Raw genomic sequence first — 20,861 nt, 5'->3', positions numbered from 1 at the left:
CACCCCGCCAGGAGGAGGCGGATGCCGGACACAACTGCATCGCGACAGCCCGCTCCACTGGGGGGATCCCCACATACCCCTTAGCTGCCCCGCCGTCGAGGGTGGCGAGGGGAGAGGAGCCACTAGGACGGCTTCGGGCACTATACGGTGCCTTCCACGTCCTAGAAAGCTCCTCATGCACCTCCGGAAAGAAAGGTACCGGGGCGGCGCACTGAGAACCAGCACGGCTTGCCCGAGAAACCAATCATCCAGCCGAGAAGGTTCGGGACGTGGTGGAGGATTCCACGCAAGCCCGACCTTCTCGGCGGCCCGGGAGAGCATAGCGGCCCATTCTGGATCCGGCTCGGACAACGCTACACACCCCGAAGGGGGCAACGCAGCCGAGTCATCATCTCCAGATGACCGCTCCCCCTCCGATGCTGCGATCGACATCTGATCGTCAGCTGGTGCCCCAAAGGAAACGACTGGTCGTTCCGGAGAAGGACCGAGCCGTTCGCCAAGGGGCGCCGATGGCAACAGCACATGAGAGGCGTGAGGGGCCCCCGGAGATTGCCTCGGCGGGGAAGCCCTCACGGTAATCCTCAGATCACCCTGGTCATGCGCCGAAGTAGGCCTATTCTGCGGGGCAGAATAAGCACTAGATCGGGGCATAGGCGAGGGGACTGCACCTCCCTTGAGGTAAGCGAGTCTCGATCTAAGTGCTGTGATAGTCATATTCCCGCAATGGGAACATGAGCTATCCACAAAAGCTGCTTCAGCGTGCCGAACGCCCAAACACGAGATGCAGCTATTGTGGCCATCTGCTGGCGCCAGGGAACGACTGCATCCAGAAACGCACAAGCGGAATGACATCTTGAAAAAGACGCAGGGTCCGCTTGTGTTGCTCTTTTAGTAAAATAAAAAAAGGAAATTGCTCTCACAGTGCTGAGGCGCCCAGGGGTAGCCACTGTGTGGACACCAAGGTTATTATAGTTTTGCTTTTTTAAATTAGTTTTTATTTAATATCGTTTTCAATTTTGCTTTAAATTTAAGTTTAGTTTTAGTTAGTTTCATTAATGGTATTGTTAGTTTTAGTTTAGTTTTTATTTTGCAAACACATTTCTATTTAGTTTTTATTTTACTTAATTTCAGTTTTAGTTTTAGTAATTATAGTTTAGCAGAGCTAACAGAACACTTCCAGTGTAGACCAAAGCGAGACGATTAATTTCAGCAAAGTTTAATGTTTGCCCAGATTACAGTTAACTCTTGTGCAGACATCTTAATAATACAAATAAAATAATGGTTTGAGATTGAACAAAGCACCAAATAAATAGAACTTAAAAGTAGACAAGAAAAAAAATGTGAAAAATTCAGACAAACTAATTCATATTAAAGATTAAATCTTGTTAAACATAGTTTACTTTTTTTCAGCTGTACATGTAGCAGAGTGGCCACTGGAACATAAAAAAAAAAAAAAAACAGCTCAATTCATCTGACTACAGCCAACACAACCTGCTGTGAAGCCAGTGTAATTAAAAAATAAGTATCTATGCAGTGTGTGAGTGTGCGCTGTGTACATGTCTTTATATCCTGGTGGGGACTTAAACCTGAATGCACACAGACGCATGGGGACTCGTGTCACTTTGGGACCTATAGGTACACAAGCTAATAAATCATACAGAATGAGTTTTTTTTTTTGAAAATGTAAAAATGGAGAAAGTTCTGTGAGATGGGTAAGTTTAGGGGTCTGTGTAGTGTGTGTGTGTGTGTGTGTGTGTGTGTGTGTGTGTGTGTGTGTGTGTGTGTGTGTGTTTGTTTATGTCCCTTTTGGGTACATTCACCAGGATACACACCAGTAAACTGAGGACCACCTCAAAAATTGAGGACATTTTGTATGTCCTCATTTGTTTGACTATATAATGGCATTCAGCATACTCTAAAATGGTGTCCAGACTTAAAATCTCACTTGTCCCAAAAAATCAGTTTTAAGTGATTTGTGTATGTGAAGTGTGTATGCCCCCCCACTAAAGTGTGTATAACACAGCGCCCTCTAGGAGTACTGCACTTCCGGAAAAGATACACACTTCGGGGATTCTGACCAATCAGAGCGCAGGAAGCCACTATGAGAGCGGGACTTAATGATCTGACCAATCTGAGGCCATCACGTCATCAACAAAAATGGCGGAGCGGAGGCGATATCATTATTATGAATGAATTGACAGATAATCCACATTCAATAATAGATAAATTCGCAATAATTATTATTTAAATAAAAATAGACTAATTTACCCTGAGCAGCAGGAGCTCTCACGATGTATATGGGCATGTTATTAAACTTTAATCCTCGCAGTTTTGCTCTCGCATCGGAGTCTGCTCTGTGTAACGTTATGTGTGTGTGAAGATCGCGCTGCTGCGCGTCACCGAGACTATACAGCTGTACAGTAACTTACATAGGAGTTTATTAATCATGTAGGAACGAGTTTGAAGCGGGGAAGAGACAGAGACATTACGTCATGTGAATTTACAAAGTACATATTTTCTTCCAAAAGCGGAGGAACAGCTGTTTAAATCTGTCAATATGGATGTGATGATTTATTCATCCAAGTTTGTTTAATAAAAACACACAAGCCACCAAAAGATGTGAAAACATGCTAAATCGCTTGCTTTTATGAGTGATTTTATTTGTTTGAAGTGTTTTCTCCTACTTTGCGTTCTGCCGTTTCCTCTCATAATATCAGTGATTTCCCTGAGTGGCCACCGCCCCTCCCCCACCCCCCGCACGAGCAGGACAGGACTCCGTTACCAGTTACCACAGCAACACATTCACTACAGCAAACAAGCTAACTTTTTTCTTTATATATTATATTATATTATATTATATTATATTATATTGAGGAGAGCAGTTACAGCAAACATTATTCTTATTATATTATATTGCATTGTATTATTTTATATTATATAAAGAGGAGAGCAGTTACAGCAAACATTCTCTTTGTAGTATATATTATATTATTTTATATTATATTATATAGAGGAGAGCAGCTGCATGAAACATTCTCATATTATATTATTATATTAATTAAATGTTTACACTAATTACATACGTTTTTTTAAGGCGCTTTGGTGCATTTCTCAAATCACAACTAAAATTCTTGTTCAACCTCCACATCATCTAGTCACTTGTGCACATCATGAAAGCAGTTTATCATTCTTTTGAACAAATTGCAAATGCTTTGGTACATTCATGCAATAAATGTAAGTGTCTGCTGTTTCTTACATTATCAATTGCTTATGTCATGTTGATCAAAATGTATTATACTGGTTCTCTGTTGAATAGTCTTACCCCTCAAAACATATAGGCATTAAATTACTAGTTGTCATAAACTGTCAAACATATTTTCTATACAATTCTATTATACTTTTTTTGTCCTGAATTGCAGATGTGAATTTTGAATTTCACTAATGAAGGGGAATGTAAAGCATTAGATCAATCAATGATCACCAGTTCTCTATAATCGCTCAGAGTGCATCTCATGAAGCTTCCTCTGGAAGCCATATAGACAGAGCACAACACATACACACTCTGAGAATGGAAGAACAACAGGGTAACAGCCGAGAAGAAGAAGAGGAGGAGTAAGGATGTGTGGTGGAAGGATACAGAGGTAAAACAGAGAGATTGTAGGTTTCTGAAGAAATAGGGGCCAATATTGTAGATCATGTTCATGACCTCATGGCCGAGGCGGGTTGAAAGCTGAGCTGAATGTTGGGAGAACAACCGTGTGTGTCCTCAAACATTCAAGTCTTTATAGACAGAACATGCGTGTAATCAGACAGTGTTCACTATACTGTACTGTTCACCATAAGCTGTAGACTTACTGTATTACAGTGGAGTCTACTTGCATTTTACATGAGACAGTAAAAATACGTGATAGAGATCCCTTTCCCACTAATTAGATATCTTAAATGATGTTGTGTGCACTTCTGTATTTGTCTTCATTGTTGTACAGCCTTGATGTTAATATTTTGTTGAAAAATTGTTAAGACCCCAGGAAGAATAGCTGCTGCTTAATGGAGTAGCTAATGGGGATCTAAATAATAAACAATAAACAATAAACTCTACAGATAAAGCGTTGTGAATCTAGTTTCGCGTACCTACCCCGAAGTGATAAAATAAAACAAAATTATGTATCAAATTTATAGACAAGTAATTTGTTCAGGCATGGTTTTCTAGGGAAATACAAACCTACGCACATATATTCAAACGCACATAACTATAGAATCAATTCTTAATGCGCATGTGAACGCCATCAGCGTTAATCACAGGTTCACGTTTAAAGTCTGTTTAGAGACATTCATATACATTTTTACCTTGCAGTTACTGTAAATCCGGCCTCTAGTTCATAAACGCCAGAGGAGAACTGGCCCCCACTGAGCCTGGGTTCTCCCAAGGTTTTTTTCTTCTCCATTGGGTCCCTGATGGAGTTTTAGGACACCATCGGGTCACTTGATGGAGTTTTTCGGTTCCTTGCCACTGTTGCCTTTGGCTTGCTCAGTTGGGGATATTCAAATTAATTAACCAATCATTAATACCATTGATCAGCTCTACCAAACGTGGATGTTTTTCCACTAAGAAACGAACATTGTTATTATGTTTTGATTGATACTGTGAAGCTGCTTTGATGCAATCTATATTGTGAAAAGCGCTATATAAATATACTTGATAGAGACATAATGTAACACACACACATATACAGTATGTGTTTGAATAGTCTGTTCATCGCAATGGCATTGTCATTTTTTAACAGACCAACAGTGTATCTGTGAGTCCAGTCTCATAATGGGTACATGTGTTTATGTGTCATACAGATAATGTGCAGTCTTTTCATTGTCATCAAAATCGTAGCCAGTGTTTACTTCTCAAAATACTGATACAGTTATATTGACAACCATCAAAAGCCTGTAACTTGTTAAAAATCCTTAGTACAATATATATCAATGAACATATCAGTGCCTTGTGTCACAAACAAGAATGTCAAAATGCTGTCATGTAATCCTATTGTGTTCTGCTGTTTGTACGAAATGCACTTTCCTTGTTTGCAAATCTTAAGGATGATTCAAGAAATGTACCAAAGCGACTGATAAGAACTGTTTATAGAGGAGAGCAGTTACAGCATACATTCACTCTCTCTCTCTCTATCTATCTATCTCTCAATATATATATATATAGCCTATATATATATATATATATATATATATATATATATATATATATATATAAATCGATAGATAGATAGATAGAGAGAGAGAGAGAGAGAGAGAGAGAGAGAGAGAGGGGGGGGGGGGGGGGCAGAGCAGTTACATATAGTCATACAAAAGAAAAAAAGTGTTTAAAAGAATCATGAATCAAGCTGACACGTTTAAATGTTTGTTTACATAATTATTTTGTACTTAATTTGATTTTAAAAGCCATTGGATCTGCACTAACCCTAACCCTAACCCTAGCTCTGCCTGTGACTGTCAGTCTGACTGAGATCTGCTCACACTGTGATCAGCCGCCCTTCCCCCACAGCACTGAGACTGATCGCGCGCGCGCCCTTCCCCCACAGCACTGAGAGAGACTGATCGCGCGCGCGCCCTTCCCCCACAGCACTGAGACTGACTGGAGTGACAGAGAGTTGAACTTGTCTCTGGCTGAACTAACAGACTGACAGTTACAGGTAGATAGCTAAGCAGAAGTGCTGCTCAAAAGATCACAAACTGTCGTGGCTATGCGTTTTTAAAGCACTTTTACAAGGTCTATTAGCTTCTCCGCCCTGTAATGTAAAATACCATTAATTTATGAAAGAAATACAAAGAAGATAATGCTGTTAAAGTACTTGTTAAAGTTTAATTTAGAGCCTCGAAATAATCCACACCCATCCCCCATCTTAACTCGAATAAATTGACAACAACACAGACTCCAAAAGTAGAGACATATTATACCAGCTTGAATATCAGCCCTGCTGTGTATTTGCATACATCAGTTTACTATTTTGATTAATAAATGCTATTAGTAGAAAATAAGATGTCTGTTCAAGATATCTAGGTTGCTCATTTTGCATTTTTTGCTCTTTTAAACCTGTGCTTGTTCGGACATGCGCACTGGTTCCTAGTTCGAGTCGGGTGAGTTCGTTTACAAGTGATCATGTGCTCTGTCCACTAGAAAGACTTGATCCACGACAGTTTTTTTTTTTTTGAAGAAGAAGAAGAAACACTACTGCGATTAAAAAAAAAAAGATTCTTGTCATCAGAGAGTTTTCTATTCGGTCAAATAAATAGTCACAATTGCAACGTGAAATCCAAATACGTAACTACGTCATTTACGCACGTCTGCGACAGTGGATGTATTTTCCCGGGAAATGCAGACACGTGACAATGGGACGCGAAACAGTCAGACGACAGCCCTCCACCCTCCACCACGCAGGAAAGGTGAGATGAAGTCTTGTCCTGAAAATGCATGATAACTAAATACATTGTGAAATATGAAAGTTAGTAAGATGTATGTTTATTTTAGTGGTTTAATTATTTTTTGCTTAGGGTTTTATTTACTTCTCGATTGTATTTTATTTGTTTCTCATTTGATAATTTGTTGCAATAAGGAAAAAAGTATATTGCCTACTTGTAGGCATTGACCAGTAAATATAATTTTGTTATTTCTTATATAATAGTACTTTAGATTCTACAAATTAAAAAAAAAACGAGTCAGTGATAGCCTACTATATCATTGTTTTTCTCAAGTGTTGTCAAATTGCAACTGTGATTTAAAATATTAATTATATATTTTTATATCATTATTATTTGATATATTTTTAATTTTATGTAATACAATATTTGCCCAAAAATCTTTTTTTCAGTGGAATGTTTTTTTCTAGATTTATTATTTATCTTTTTTATCTTTTTTTGCCCAATGATGGTACATAGACACTTTATAGTATTTTTATTGTGTGTTTCAATGTCCAAAGCAGACAAAAAGCACATTAGAAATAGTCCATATAAATCTAGCTGGTTATTGACTGAAAATATCCTGTATGCTGTAGCTAATCAATATAGTAGATTCATGTCAATTGTGGTCACAAGACACACAAGAACCAATGTTTTTTGGCATCATTGACATTGCCTTTTTTTAATCTAAATTCCTGTTGTAGACTGGTCACACGTGCTGTCATTGAATAGAGCTCTGTGATATAATATAAATATATACTTAAGTGTTGAACAGAAAAAACACACGTGTTTGGAACAACATGAGGTTCAATTGGAACACTTAACATAATTGTATGTTAATTACGTATGTTTTTGGGTGAACAATTCCAGTAAGATCAACAAGATTTTTTAAATATGCTTGTTTATTTCATTCACATTATATATATATATATATATATATATATATATTTTTTTTTTTCCCAGTCATTTCAAGAAAGTAAGTCGCCATGCTGGGAAATAAAAGACGTAAGAAACCTCTGCAGGACGCTGAGCATCACATTACCTGTGAAACCGACAAGCCTGAGCTTCAAGAGCAGTTCATCAGCAAATATAAAGGCAAGTATTTATGAATAAGCAGTAATAACGTTACTCTACAAAACTGATAATTTAATATATAATTTATTTTTATTGTGCAGTCAAGATTTCTGAATAGAGTTCTGCAGGCATTAGCCCGAAAACAAAAACAGTTGCATTTTTGCATTTCTGGTTCCATCAACCCAAAGTCAGTGTTTATTTGCGCATTCTTAGCCCAATTATGCACAATAAGCCCATAGTGCGTGTGGTCATGTAAACGCAGACTAAGGTCATCATAAACGGCATAAGCATAAACCAATCGACACCGCTAGATTTTTGCCCCTTATTCCAGATTTGCCCAGCATGTAAACACATTAACCTGCGTTCTGTGGCTTATTGAAGTGAGCATGTGTGACTGGAAAGTGTCCTTATTGTGGATTTAAGCACATCCAGACAGAGCGAGCGTTTTCTTGACCCAAGAACATCTTAAAAAGTGTTCTCAAAAAGTGTTCTCATCTCATGCAGAAGTGGTACAGTCAAAATCCTACTAAAACTTCTTTGTCATTGTGGAGAGTGCAGTGCATGGTTGCATAGCAACAACAGACGCCACGGGAAAATCAGACTGTTATTTTACTATTAATAATAAAATATAAGCTAATATGCATTAACACTAGGACTCCCAGAATTCTATAACTACTATAATGGCCATAGCAGTCATTCTGACTGCTCATACATTATTTGCATATCATTTCAAAAAGCTATATCAAATCTAAGAATAAATGGATCTGTTATGTTAGGATAGGTAATAATAAACATCAGAACACTACATTTTAATTATGATGTATGTAAAATTGTATTAGTTAACCAACAACCACTCAGCCTCATCAAGGCTCTGAAGCATGGCTAAAGCCTCTGTGGCAGTCATTCTTCTTGCTGACATTGTTCTGATATTCTCTTTTCAATATTTCAATTTGGTTTTAGCTCGAAGCTAAAGCTAGATTTCAGCTTTGCAATAGACTAAACAAACAACAAGAGAAATTGTTGCTAGTCAACGGTGATGCATCTTCAAGAGCAGGAAAAAGGAGCAACCGACACACGGTCTGTAATGCATACGGTCAGTATGACTGTTATGACCATTCAAGGTAGAAATACTCAAAACTCAGTCTTTTGTGTCTTGTAATTTTAATAAAATAACAATGATAGAATAAAATATAGACACATTTAGGAAAAGTCAGGGTCCTATAGTTACATGGGTTTTATTTCAACAAAGTTATTACATTGCAAAATTTTAAAACAGTCAAAATGACTGCCTTGGGAGTTCTAGTGTTAATGTACATGTCAAGTAATTTGTCTTTTTTTACTCGTATATTTCAGCCTTTAAATCATTTTTATAAAAAGAATGAGGTTTATCTTTTTATAAAACCTTTTTTGTCAACTTTATTCGAATTTAATTTTACTATATGTGCCTATAGGGGTGGGCCGGGGATGGCAGGGGTTGGTGGCAATGTAAGTTTCTGGATATTTTCTATAAGAAAATTTGCGGGGCGAGGGCTTCGATTACCTCTCTCTTTTTGGACCATACATGTGTTTGCATCCCTGCATATGCGCGAGGGAGGGAGAGAGAGAGCAAGACAGTTTGAAGGCGCGCGCGCGGCCGGGGCTCTGCTCGTTCTTTCAGTAACATGCGCCCTGTCACACTCATCTACATCACTCACCGATCAAATAAGGCTTTGGCGGCAGGGGCGTGTCTAGAAGGGGGGCACGGGGTGGCACTGGCCCCCCTGGAATATGATTGACCCCCCCCTGGTGCCCCCCCAACATCATTGGGCTAGATTTACTGTCAACCTGACAATGCCCAACGCCATTGGATCAGAGCGCTGTCAATCACTGCTTGATTTGCGATTCGCAAAGCGAAATCACAGGTCCGCGTTTTTAAAACAGTAGGAGAGAGAGAGAGAGATACCTCGACACGTCATTGTAAATATTGCACCGTATGTTAGTCTGATTACTTTCATGTGTGACTGATCAAGCCAGTACCGTTAGATCAGCTAACGTAATTTCGGCAGACTGAATAGAGATTCCGTGGCAGCGCACGACCACATAAATATAAAATAGATAATTTTTATAGATTTTTAATAGATTACTCTATCTGTTGTTTTAAATACTAAAGGCACAATAATCTTTTTCCAAAAAAGTCGTGCCGTGGTGAACATTAAAATGTGAGAATGTTAACTAACACCATAGCTACATGCAACTGTGTAATTTAGATACTTAATGGGTTTTTGTTTATTTATACACCGCAACAGGACATCCAAGATTTCTTTAAGAAATCATTTTAGAGACCGATTTCATGCAGAGAACGTTCACCGACACTCACACACACATTCAATGTTTGTGTTGAGAATAATGCATGTTAGATGACTAATTAATGCCTAGGTGATGTTTTTTTTATTTATAAGAACAAAACTGTGTGGTCCAATCCATGTTAAATACAAAATGATTTTCAGGCTCTTGTTCAGTGCCACATTTAATACCATCTATATTAGGGCACTGGGCATTGCAAAGATTTTTTAATTCGTGTTTAATATTTTCTAAACAAGTATTTATTTCTAGTTGAATTTTCTAGCTGATTTCCCATGGGCCCCCCTGACTGGTCCTTGGTCCACCCTGTGGCCCCCCCATTTATAAAATCCTAGAATCACCCCTGTTTGGCGGGGCAAATAAACTGCATCCAACTGCTTTCCCTGACGCCTGGATCGTTCGGTGGCGTATTCAAACATGTTGTTTGTCCGCAGCCAGGAACAGCACGTCTGCGTGGCATCGCAATCTTCTTGTAAACAGACCCACTCGCTGCATGACAACGCATGCGATGATGCGAAATGAGGCATAGTTGTCTTGTGCTGGAGGCGGTCATATGCAAACGACTGGTACGTCACTTCGTACCGTGACGTCACCTCGTACCATGGATCCACAACGAGCTGTATTTAGAGCTTGATTAAATAAATGCTTCGTTTATAATGGGGGGGGGGGGGGCATCTTAAGCTATTAAACTTGCAGGAAGTTTTAATAATACATAGATCTCTTATATACCAAAAGATCAAGGCAAATTTGGTCTCATGTCATGACCCCTTTAAAAGTATAATGTAAAGTATAAAAAGCAAAGCATACTTTGAGATTAGCCTGGCTATTGACTATTTTCCTACAGTAATTTCCCTTTTACATCATATAATGTACATCATATGGTTAAGAACTTTTAGTAATAATCAAAATAATAGTTGACATTAAAGAAACTGCTGCTAATGAATTTCTCCTCTTCAGGGCGTGGAGTTTTCACCACTGGAGCTTTCTTCAGAGGGGATTTTGTTCTTGAATACAGAGGTGAACTTCTGAGTTCAGAGGAGAGTCTTGCTCGAACTGAACACTACACTGAAGCTGAGAACACGTTCCTGTTTGATTTTCAGTGGCATGGCAGAAATTGGTGGTGAGTAAAGAACTGTTGGATTGATGTAGTAGTGATGATAAAATATCTGGAACTGTAAAATACTCAGGGTGTGTTCATGCCTGTAGTTCTGTTCGCTTGGTTCGTTTGGTCCGGGTCTGCTTAGTGTTCAGATTGGCATTTCTATCGTCAAACCTGTTATGCTTGACCAGTTTGTCCTTTTTAGGGTCACATCTTCCTGTTTTTGGTTCGTTTATATGTCTCTGGTCCATGTTATGCTCATATTTCATTCAAACCGCACCAGAGTTTTTCTCTGTATTCCCTAAAGAGAACAAAATGGTTAAAGGGATAGTTCAGGATTTAGCATTAAGCTTTGTATTAGTAGAAAACCTGTAGTATTTTCGAATTACCATGCTTTCCACCCTCATATCCCCCTGAGACGAGAGATTTATGTATTTTTTGTCTGGAAAAAATCCTCCGATGAAGCAAAATTCGTCATTTTGCGTCATCGGAGGATTTTTTGGCCAGAGGCTAAAGACTACAGCCAGTAGTAGGGGCTGTCCCGCATGTTCTCAACCCGCCCATAGAGGGTGGGATCTCACTCACACAATGTACACATAGTGTCAGACATCTTTTTCTGGAAGCTAAGCTAGCAGGTTCTTGTTCTGTGGCGAAAGCTGAGTAGTAGGGGTTACCATCCTCTTTTTCCCGGACATGTCCGGCCGTCGATGTCCGGGATTCAGCTTTTGCTTTCTGCAGTCGCCATTCATTGTTTACATGCACACCTTTTGTTTCAATCTAACTGAATTCATTCCGATTGGTGAATCTGAATGTAGTGTTTACATGAAAGCTAAACAAGTGATCGGTTGATGTGCATTTTAACATTGCTAAGAAAATTTCGTCTCACAGGTGTCGCTCATCAGTAATCACGCCACCGGCCTCGCGCCGTTCTCCCGCGGCCCTCACTCGTCCTGCTCGCCACAGTAAACATGACTCGTGTCGTTCTCCCGCGGCCCTCACTCGTCCTGCTCGCCACAGTAAACATGACTCGTGTCGTTCTCCCGCGGCCCTCACTCGTCCTGCTCGCCACAGTAAACATGACTCGTGTCGTTCTCCCGCGGCCCTCACTCGTCCTGCTCGCCACAGTAAACATGACTCGTGTCGTTCTCCCGCGGCCCTCACTCGTCCTGCTCGCCACAGTAAACATGACTCGTGTCGTTCTCCCGCGGCCCTCACTCGTCCTGCTCGCCACAGTAAACATGACTCACACCGTTCTCCCGCTGCCCTCACTCGTCCTGCTCGCCACAGTAAACATGACTCGTGTCGTTCTCCCGCGGCCCTCACTCGTCCTGCTCGCCACAGTAAACATGACTCGTGTCGTTCTCCCGCGGCCCTCACTCGTCCTGCTCGCCACAGTAAACATGACTCGAGCCGTTCTCCCTCTGCCCTCACTCGTCCTGCTCGCCACAGTAAACATGACTCGTGCCGTTCTCCCGCGGCCCTCACTTGTCCTGCTCGCCACAGTAAACATGACTCGCGCCGTTCTCCCGCGGCCCTCACTCGTCCTGCTCGCCACATTAAACATGACTCGCGTCGTTCTCCCGCGGCCCTCACTCGTCCTGCTCGCCACAGTAAACATGACTCGCGCCGTTCTCCCGCGGCCCTCACTCGTCCTGATCGCCACAGTAAACATGACTCGTGCCGTTCTCCCGCGGCCCTCACTCGTCCTGCTCGCCACAGTAAACATGACTCGCGCGTTCTCCCGCGGCCCTCACTCGTCCTGCTCGCCACAGTAAACATGACTCGTGCCGTTCTCCCGCGGCCCTCACTCGTCCTGATCGCCACAGTAAACATGACTCGTGCCGTTCTCCCGCGGCCCTCACTCGTCCTGCTCGCCACAGTAAACATGACTCGTGCCGTTCTCCCGCGGCCCTCACTCGTCCTGCTCGCCACAGTAAACATGACTCGCGCCGTTCTCCCGCGGCCCTCACTCGTCCTGCTCGCCACAGTAAACATGACTCGTGCCGTTCTCCCGCGGCCCTCACTCGTCCTGCTCGCCACAGTAAACATGACTCGTGCCGTTCTCCCGCGGCCCTCACTCGTCCTGCTCGCCACAGTAAACATGACTCGTGCGTTCTCCCGCGGCCCTCACTCGTCCTGCTCGCCACAGTAAACATGACTCGTGCCGTTCTCCCGCGGCCCTCACTCGTCCTGCTCGCCACAGTAAACATGACTCGCGCGTTCTCCCGCGGCCCTCACTCGTCCTGCTCGCCACAGTAAACATGACTCGTGTCGTTCTCCCGCGGCCCTCACTCGTCCTGCTCGCCACAGTAAACATGACTCGCGTCGTTCTCCCGCGGCCCTCACTCGTCCTGCTCGCCACAGTAAACATGACTCGTGCCGTTCTCCCGCGGCCCTCACTCGTCCTGCTCGCCACAGTAAACATGACTCGCGCGTTCTCCCGCGGCCCTCACTCGTCCTGCTCGCCACAGTAAACATGACTCGTGTCGTTCTCCCGCGGCCCTCACTCGTCCTGCTCGCCACAGTAAACATGACTCGCGTCGTTCTCCCGCGGCCCTCACTCGTCCTGCTCGCCACAGTAAACATGACTCGCGCCGTTCTCCCGCGGCCCTCACTCGTCCTGCTCGCCACAGTAAACATGACTCGCGTCGTTCTCCCGCGGCTCTCACTCGTCCTGCTCGCCACAGTAAACATGACTCGCGCCGTTCTCCCGCGGCCCTCACTCGTCCTGCTTGCCACAGTAAACATGACTCGCGCCGTTCTCCCGCGGCCCTCACTCGTCCTGATCGCCACAGTAAACATGACTCGTGCCGTTCTCCCGCGGCCCTCACTCGTCCTGCTCGCCACAGTAAACATGACTCGTGCCGTTCTCCCGCGGCCCTCACTCGTCCTGATCGCCACAGTAAACATGACTCGTGCCGTTCTCCCGCGGCCCTCACTCGTCCTGCTCGCCACAGTAAACATGACTCGTGCCGTTCTCCCGCGGCCCTCACTCGTCCTGCTCGCCACAGTAAACATGACTCGTGCCGTTCTCCCGCGGCCCTCACTCGTCCTGCTCGCCACAGTAAACATGACTCGCGCGTTCTCCCGCGGCCCTCACTCGTCCTGCTCGCCACAGTAAACATGACTCGTGTCGTTCTCCCGCGGCCCTCACTCGTCCTGCTCGCCACAGTAAACATGACTCGCGTCGTTCTCCCGCGGCTCTCACTCGTCCTGCTCGCCACAGTAAACATAATGAATGGTGACTGTAGAACGCAAAAGCCGAATCCCGAACATTTTGGGCGATCTCAAAACACATTTTCGAACTCACTAGTAGCCTATACTTGTTGTTTAACTACTGCGCTCTGTTACCGGTAGGCGTGGCCTCCTAGGGCAGCGAAGCAAGTGCATTCTGGGAGTTGTTGTCTTTCATCCACATAAGCCAAAAATACATTTTCTGGCTTTTCTCAGTCTACAGTAGAAAGCTCCAAATTCAAAAATAATTTCACATTTCTTCTACATAAATGACCCATTTTAAATACATATTCATCTTCGCAGAGGTGAAGTATCCCTTTAATTTGAGATGGCTTTATCTGAGAGCTGAGAGGATGTTGCAGTACACTATCATATATATCAGTGGTTTTCAGACCCTCTCTGCAGATTCTGTATGTCTCCTTCACCAGACACACTCAGTTGAGTTCATAGAGCCGTGTTCTGATGATAAACTCCTCATCTGAATCAGCTGGATTAAAACACGAGACATACAGCATATGCAGAGCGGTGGGTTCCCAGGACTGGGGTTCAGAACCACTTATAGAAAATAACTGTACATTTCTATCATGTATACTAAGATTACAAGTATTGAGTGATAATTGGATGTCTTTATAGCATGGATGCATCTAAAGAAGACGGGTTGTCCTTGGGAAGACTTGTAAACGATCAGACCAGAAATCCTACTTGCAAAATGAGAACCGTTGAAGTGAGCAGAAAACCTCACCTGTGTCTCTTTGCTGTACGAGACATTCTACCAGGAGAAGAAATCACTTACAATTATGGAGACTCAGATTGGCCATGGCGAGTCAAGGTACTATCAAGAAAATGCTAAAGAGATTGATCAGTAATTCATGATAATCTTTTACTGTCATTCTGATTAGTTACCATGTGATTGTGGTCTCATATTTCTGAAGCCTTTAAATCAAGCATCAGCAGAATCCACTGATAAAAAGCCAGCCAGCAGTTTGGGCCCGCAGAAATCGGTAGGTCCACTTTAAAACATCTGTATCATTATATTATTGACTATTTCAGCTTAGAGATGTGTGTGAAAGAAATGATAGTTAAAGTGTAGGACAGCTAGAGAAATGAACATAAACAAGTTTTTCTGTCCTTCACAAATATTTCCTGCTTTCTTAGCCCCATTGTGCAGCTTCTCTTCCCTTTCCTGAATTGGACAAGGTGAACAGCAAGGGTCCACATAAGCTGTCAGGCAAAGCAAGAACATCAAGGAATAAAACGGTAACCATCTCATACATGCAGCAGCGATCTACTGATGTTTACTGCCAGCTAGTTAAAAGTGCAGTCAGTGATTTCTGATAAACACTGTTGATATTTAAAATCGACAGCCAAACAAACACACACCTCCCTTCATTGCTCCGCCCCCAAAATAATGAACAACACAGGCAACCAGTTGACTACAGGTGCATATCCACTTCATCCAGCACACGTGTGTAATAGTTGTGGCACGTTCGGATCATTTTACTGACTTGGATCTTTGAATCTCGTTCATCAAAATTAACAAATCTTTTTTCGAAAACCTTTTGTTCATTTCAGTAGAATGTATTTAAAATGGTAGCCAAATTCCCCAAACACATCAAATGTTGATCGCATTTAGAATAAGAAAAAAAGTGCGATGCAAGGAAAAGGCCAAATTATGAGAGACGGAAATGATTCATTAATTTATTTGGGTCTTCAGGCTATGCAGTCTGTTAGTTACCTCACCTCCCGATCTAAGCCGTTCGTTCATCCTGTGACATCCTCATAAACTTAACTTTGCAGTCTGTAGTACCGGATACGTACACGTTTCGAGTCTATCGACTTCGGGTTCAAGTCATTCGTTCATCACGTGGCAGCCCCATTGAGCTATGCAGTCTGTAGTACCGGATACGTACACGTTTCGAGTCTATCGACTTCGGGTTCAAGTCATTCGTTCATCACGTGGCAGCCCCATTGAGCTATGCAGTCAATACTGGATGCAGAATTGATTAGTTCATATTTTGAGTCTTCGAGGACTTGAGAGGTGAACTAATCATTTATCTTTCCAGTACTGACAGCATAGCCTCAATGGGACTGATGGGAAGAACGAAGGACCCAAAGACTCGAGTGATTTAACTAATCATTTCTGTTTCCAGTACAGAACCTATAGGATGTTGTGTGTGCGCAGTCAACACAAAATTAAAGAATCACTCTCTGAGACAACTCAGTAGTCACGAGTCATTAAAGATTGTTCAAAATGTCTATCACACAAACAAGCCCCCCCGTTGGACCCCATTGAAGTCACTATATGGAGAAACACCTGGAGTGTGTTCCTCAAAAACCTTCATTTCTTTTACACTGAAGAAAGAAAGACATGAACATCTTAGATGGTGTGATGATGGCGAGTAAATTATCAGGAAATTTTAATTCTGAAGTGAACTAATCATTTAAGTAGTTATTGGTTCAGAGTTTTAATGTCTGAACCAGTGTAACTATTAATTTGACTATTGTCACAATTTTGTTGTTTTTTATTTTATTAATGATCTTTGCTTTGAAGTGTGCAAAACACGTTTCTTTATTTTTTGTTTACCCCTACAGTGTGTTTGTTTTGTTTTATATGGGTGCCACAGTTTTCAATATTTTTAATGTCATTTTATTCTTGTTTAAGCTAAATATCTCTTTATATATCTGCAGAAGCGGTTTCAATCAAGACTGTTACAGTCATCCTCAGTCGCATCCATATCTGGTGCACCCTCTTCATCAGCACCCTGTGCTGTGTCCACCTCTATAATGGCCTCATCAACCTCATGCCCTCCTGCCCTGTCCTCATCAACATCAACACCTCCCACGTCACCTTCATCATCCTCGCCTGTGCAGCCTTCATCATCCTCGCCTGTGCAGCCTTCATCATCCTCGCCTGTGCAGCCTTCATCATCCTCGCCTGTGCAGCCTTCATCATCCTCGCCTGTGCAGCCTTCATCATCCTCGCCTGGGCAGCCTTCATCAGCCTCGCCTGGGCAGCCTTCATCATCCTCGCCTGTGCAGCCTTCATCAGCCTCGCCTGGGCAGCCTTCATCAGCCTTGCCTGGGCAGCCTTCATCATCCTCGCCTGGGCAGCCTTCATCAGCCTCGCCTGGGCAGCCTTCATCAGCCTCGCCTGGGCAGCCTTCATCATCCTCGCCTGGGCAGCCTTCATCAGCCTCGCCTGGGCAGCCTTCATCAGCCTCGCCTGGGCAGCCTTCATCAGCCTCGCCTGGGCAGCCTTCATCATCCTCGCCTGTGCAGCCTTCATCAGCCTCGCCTGGGCAGCCTTCATCAGCCTGGCCTGGGCAGCCTTCATCATCCTCGCCTGGGCAGCCTTCATCAGCCTCGCCTGTGCAGCCTTCATCATCCTCGCCTGTGCAGCCTTCATCAGCCTCGCCTGGGCAGCCTTCATCATCCTCGCCTGTGAAGCCTTCATCAGCCTCGTCTGTGCAGCCTTCATCAGCCTCGCCTGGGCAGCCTTCATCATCCTCGCCTAGGCAGCCTTCATCAGCCTCGCCTGTGCAGCCTTCATCAGCCTCACCTGGGCAGCCTTCATCAGCCTCGCCTGGGCAGCCTTCATCAGCCTCGCCTGGGCAGCCTTCATCAGCCTCGCCTGGGCAGCCTTCATCATCCTCGCCTGTGCAGCCTTCATCAGCCTCGCCTGGGCAGCCTTCATCAGCCTCGCCTGGGCAGCCTTCATCAGCCTCGCCTGGGCAGCCTTCATCATCCTCGCCTGTGCAGCCTTCATCAGCCTCGCCTGGGCAGCCTTCATCATCCTCGCCTGGGCAGCCTTCATCAGCCTCGTCTGTGCAGCCTTCATCAGCCTCGCCTGGGCAGCCTTCATCAGCCTCGCCTGTGCAGCCTTCATCAGCCTCGCCTGTGCAGCCTTCATCAGCCTCGCCTGGGCAGCCTTCATCATCCTCGCCTGTGCAGCCTTCATCAGCCTCGTCTGTGCAGCCTTCATCAGCCTCGCCTGGGCAGCCTTCATCAGCCTCGCCTGGGCAGCCTTCATCAGCCTCGCCTGGGCAGCCTTCATCAGCCTGGCCTGGGCAGCCTTCATCAGCCTCGCCTGTGCAGCCTTCATCAGCCTCGCCTGTGCAGCCTTCATCAGCCTCGCCTGGGCAGCCTTCATCATCCTCGCCTGGGCAGCCTTCATCAGCCTCGCCTGGGCAGCCTTCATCAGCCTCGTCTGTGCAGCCTTCATCATCCTCGCCTGGGCAGCCTTCATCATCCTCGCCTGGGCAGCCTTCATCATCCTCGCCTGGGCAGCCTTCATCATCCTCGCCTGGGCAGCCTTCATCATCCTCGCCTGTGCAGCCTTCATCAGCCTCGCCTGGGCAGCCTTCATCATCCTCGCCTGGGCAGCCTTCATCAGCCTGGCCTGGGCAGCCTTCATCAGCCTGGCCTGGGCAGCCTTCATCATCCTCGCCTGTGCAGCCTTCATCATCCTCACCTGGGCAGCCTTCATCAGCCTCGCCTGGGCAGCCTTCATCAGCCTCGCCTGGGCAGCCTTCATCAGCCTGGCCTGTGCAGCCTTCATCAGCCTCGCCTGTGCAGCCTTCATCAGCCTCGCCTGTGCAGCCTTCATCAGCCTCGCCTGTGCAGCCTTCATCATCCTCGCCTGTGAAGCCCTCATCGCCTTATGCGCAGCATTCATCATCCTCATCCTCGCCTGCTCCACCCTTATCTTCACCTTGTGCTGTGTCAACACCAGTGGTTCACTCATCACAGGTGTCTGAGACACTCTCATGGGAGGTGGGTAGATTCATTTGCTGAATTATTGGGATGGTCGGGGTGTATTGCACTGGTAGAACTAACAATAGATTATATGAAATTATATATCATTTATATTGGTTTGTATTCATCCTCTTCCAGATATCCTCTTTAAGGCCATCAAGAAAAAGACAGGTATGTGACTTGCCATGTGATACTTTATATGCAATTTTTTTTTGCATAATTATGAATTGGCTTGCATAATAGTATCCGCAATATGATGAAACGTAATGTTACAGCAACCACTGCCTTGAGTAAGTGTTAAATTCTCTCATTCAGTATTCCGGAAGTTCCGTCTGTGACACAGACTACAGCGATGTCACAGACTACAGCGATGTTGACTACATACCAAAAATCAGCTCCGATGAATCGGATGGTAGTTCTTCTGGACATGACATGGTCAAAAGTGCTTTGATACATCCAACATCTCCCAACGAGGCAGGTAGTTCATCTGATCAATTTATGACCGCACCATCACCAAAAAAGATGAAATGCCAATCTAAAGAGACAAACACTTTGTCTGGTGAAAAGACTTTTATTCAGTCAATGCCATCACCAAAGCAGGAACGCAAGGCGTACAACAAGAAGCAGTATTGCCTTTATTGCTCTAAGCCATATTCAAAAATGGCAAGACACCTTGAATTTGTCCATCGCAACGAAGTGGGGGTTGTAAAGGCAATAGCATTTCCAAAACATTCCAAAGAAAGACAAGTCCAGTTAAACCTCCTTAGAAAAAGGGGCAACTTTGCCCACAACACAGATGTGGTGAGACAAGGACATGGGGAGATGATTGCCTGCTACCGTCCAAAAAATAGACAAAGAGCCAAAGAATTTATTCACTGCATTTACTGCCAAGGGCTTTACAACAAGCATAGCCTTTGGAAGCATATCAAAAACTGTCCCCTTAAACCTAAAGAGGATGATGCCCAGGGCAGGAAAAGAGTTCGATCTCTGTGTGCTTTAAACACACCAGTTGGCTTAGAAGTGAGCAAAGGTTTCAAGAAAATACTGTCCTTTATGAACTATGATGAAGTTTCGCGTGTAGTTCATACTGACAGATGCATCATGCAGCTGGGGGAGCACATGTTCAACAGGATGGGGTCTGATGTGACCAAACATGACTACATCAGACAGAAGATGAGAGAAGTAGGCAGACTTCTTCTTGAAGCAAGGAAGATTACCCCACTGAGAACAATGGTAGACTTCTTCATACCAGCAAACTTCAAACATGTCATAGCAGCTGTTAAAGTTTTATGTGGCTACAATGAAGAGAAAAACTCCTACCGCATTCCTTCTTTAGCTCTCAAACTTGGGCATTCTTTAAACAAGGTCTGTAGCATTGTTGAGAGCAATGCCATGATGTATGGAGATCATGATCGTGCTGAATGCGCCCGAGACTTCAGGAAAATACACCAGGCAAGGTGGAATGAGTACATTTCTGCTGGTGCTATAACTACATTGAAAGAAGCCAAGTGGAACACACCACAGATCATTCCTTTCACTCAGGATGTCAAAGTCCTGCACACACATCTTGAAAAGAAACACGATGGGCTCCTAAGTAAGCTCAGAACTTGCCCTTCTGCTGACAGCTACTCTGCTCTAGCCAAGGTCACACTGTCCCAGGTCATCCTGTTCAACCGAAGGAGAGAAGGTGAGGTATCCCGGATGCTTTTGTCAGCTTTTAAAAGTAGGGATTCTTCTGAGCTACACAAAGACATTGCCATCTGTCTGTCTGAGTTTGAGAGGAAGCTGTGTCTGCACTTCACAAGAGTTGAGATCCGGGGTAAACGAGGCAGAAAGGTTCCTGTGCTCCTCAAGCCTTCCATGGTTTCTGCCATGGAGCTGCTCGTTGAAACGCGGGAGC

The sequence above is a fragment of the Rhinichthys klamathensis genome, unplaced genomic scaffold (assembly GCF_029890125.1).
Source record: "Rhinichthys klamathensis goyatoka isolate OS25496 unplaced genomic scaffold, OSU_Roscu_1.1 h1tg000256l_1, whole genome shotgun sequence".
Lineage (NCBI taxonomy): Eukaryota > Metazoa > Chordata > Actinopteri > Cypriniformes > Leuciscidae > Rhinichthys > Rhinichthys klamathensis.
The sequence above is the reverse complement of the archived record's forward strand: the minus strand, read 5'-3'. Positions refer to the sequence as shown.